Raw genomic sequence first — 3,021 nt, 5'->3', positions numbered from 1 at the left:
AAGCAGAGCTTCACCTGCAGCACGGCACCAGCGCTGCCAGTGGAAACCAGCCTCCACCCGGAGGGAGCAAAAGCCATCAGCGGTGATGCCCGGCGCCGGAGGGACCGGGATGGTCTTGCTGATAACTGCAGAGCAACGGGCTCCCTCTTTCCCTGGCCCTGCTCCGTGGGTTTTTAGCTGGCACGAGGGAGCTCAGGTAATACGTAGACATTACTCATTTTTAAGCAGTGCCCACTGGCTGGGTTATCTGCTGCTCTGAACATGCCTCCTCTCCCTCCTTTCCATGGTAGGAGATTATTTCCTGCTGCCCCAGGCAGCAGGGTTGTTCCCCTCTGCCCCGGGTCTGCAGGGAGCCCGGCCACGTGGCCAGCGGGGCCACCGACAGCAACTGCGGCTATCCCCAGCCGTGCCGTGCCGCGCCGTGCCGTGCCGGCCGCGTGTGCCGAGAGCTCTGGGCTCTGCCGAGAGCTGGGCATGTATATCTCTCCATGTACAGGAGTCAGGAGAAAAAAAATGACCCATCTTGAATCGTGGCCAGGGAGGTTTAGGGTCGCTTTTGTGCAGTAAGATCCCCAGTGGGTAGCTGGGACAGGCTGTGCAGTCTCGACCGAGGAGGGATTTTGAGAACAGAGAGGAAGGGGACGGCTCGAGGTTGGTCCCGCCGGGCTGGAGAAGGAGGCTTCAGGTATCTGAAGCTTTTTGCAGTCCTGATGTCTGCAGCTCCAGGGTTTTGTGAACCCACCAGCTGGGTAACACGCTTCCCTATGGACCGGGAGACTGCACGTGTAACGGGCGAGACGAACCCGAGCGGGCGGGCTGGAGTGTGTGGGCTGGCCGTGCCACCGCTCACAGCACCCACAAACCTCGCTCTGCCCCTGCCATGTCAGCACCCACCCCGTGCCGGGCTGGCACTGGCACCGAACCAACTCTTAAAAGGGGAAAAACAGCTAAAAAAGCAGCCCAGGCGGCGGTGCCTGCTCTAACTACAGCCCAGAGCACCTGGGGCAGGGCTGAGCAAGGGGTTGCCTCTCGGAAGGGATGGAAATGCAAGAATGGCTTGCGGGCTGCTTTCCTCTGTCACCCCCGAATGACGCTATTCATCTTCTCCCCTGCCCTCCACCGCGCTCCTCCTGCCCCCACCCCATGCGCGCCCACCCCCTTCGCGCCTACGGGAAGAGTATGCGAGCGCGCACGGAGAATTAAACATCACGGCTGTACTTCACAACGGAAAAGGCCCGTGCGAGGCAAGCGCAGGGTCCCATCCTGCTGCCCAGCCTCCTCGGCGGCAGCCAGACGTGGCCACCCAGGGCCGGGAGGACGGGGACACGTGCCCAGGGAGCCTGTGGGAAGGGGTGCGGCTGGCCGGCGCGGATGCGGCATGCCAGCCCAGCTGCCGGCATCGGCCCGGTGAGCCATGCAGCAGCCGTCGGGGAGACGAACCCCGGGGACCCTCTTTGCATCCCCACGGTGGGGGAGCGGGGAGGAGAGGAAGCTGTGGCCAGCTCTGGAGCGACGGTGACTGACGTTCGCTTGCCGGGAATCTGTTGGGGAATATTTTTATCCGCTGGGTGTGAGCACACGTCAGAGCCATCTGCCACACAGTCATTTTGGGGCGAGCTGGGAAGTATAGGCATGAAAATCTGTGAAAGTGAGTGCATTCCTGTGCCCTTCAAAGCAGTGTGCCGCCAAGCCTCCTCCCTGTGCTCTCTGGGGACAGAGCTGGGACAGCTTCTTGTCCTGCCGGGGGAGAGACAAGCTCTTGCATTCCCTAAAATGGAGACGGCCTTGAGCTCCGCACAGCAAGCCCCACGCACTGCAGCCGGTTCAGACACGGGATGCTGAGCGAAGCCCCCGCAGCAGCCTGGCCGCACACCCAGCCTCTTCCCCCCTGCCCCTTTAGCATCCTTCCCTTTCGCTTCAGCACCTCGCACCCTGCCCGCGGCACAGCCCGGCCGGCGTCGGGCCCCTGCAGAAGGCAACGAGGAGCTAACCCACCCCTTACCCCAGAGCCGAGCAGCTTCTGCAGGAGCTTTCTGTTCGCTGGACGGGGTGAAGGAGTGTTAGGATAAAAATAAATGATAAAAATAAATGATAAAAATAAATGGAGACATCAGCCCATGCTGAAACACCGGATCTGCTTGCCCTAAAATATCGGGCCGTTGACATTCGAAACCCAGATTCAGAGCGTCATTTTGCAACTAGCAGAATCCCGCCATCCTCATGACAGATGCCCTGGATTAAACAGACCCCGAATTTGTGGTATTTGGGGTTTTATCAAAGGAGGCTGTTTCCACTCGAGCCTCCCTCGTTCCAGCCCGACCGCTCCGCCTCAGGAGAGCCAACGCGCCTGGTTCGGGTTTACAATGAGCCGTCTCCTGCTGATGAGCTGGAGCTGGGAAGACACGCCCGTCCAGTTCCCTTTCAACACTTTCTAACCTCCTTGTGGCCCAGACTTCCCTGCTGGAGTGTAGGATTTAATCACCCTTAATGATAGCCAGCCCAAGGATTGCATTCAGCCAGGTTTCCCTAAAGGGCTACATCTGAAATCTTTACCCGAGTACAACCCACCCCAGTAAATTCCCTGACAGGATGACTGGAAACACCGCAGGGCTGCGGCAGACCTCTGGCCAGCACCAGAATTAAATCGAACCGAAAGCTTAAGCCCTCATACCACCCTACGGGATTTTCGGATGTAATCGGTGCCGCTGCTGGGCTTGGGGTTCTGCTCTGCTGCCAAGATTTGTCGGTGCTAGAGGACCGTCCTGCTCCCGCCAACCTGAAGTTAAAATCGATCCAGCGAATCTGGCACAGGTGGGAACTACTTGTACTGATTTTTAGCGTAAGCTGGTACATCACCGACGTGGACTTGGTCGATACCAGTAAGATTTATACCGGTTTATCCGTGCTCCCCGTGTGCCAGTTCCTCTAGAGCGGATTCAAAGTGATGTTAATTAAACTGACACAACTTTGGTGTGTGGATGAAGGCTCGGGCAGGAGCAGCGCGGCCAGAGGTCTGTGCTG

The sequence above is a fragment of the Phaethon aethereus genome (assembly GCF_964289735.1).
Source record: "Phaethon aethereus genome assembly, chromosome: 10".
NCBI classification, from domain to species: domain Eukaryota; kingdom Metazoa; phylum Chordata; class Aves; order Phaethontiformes; family Phaethontidae; genus Phaethon; species Phaethon aethereus.
Note: the sequence above shows the minus strand (reverse complement) of the source record.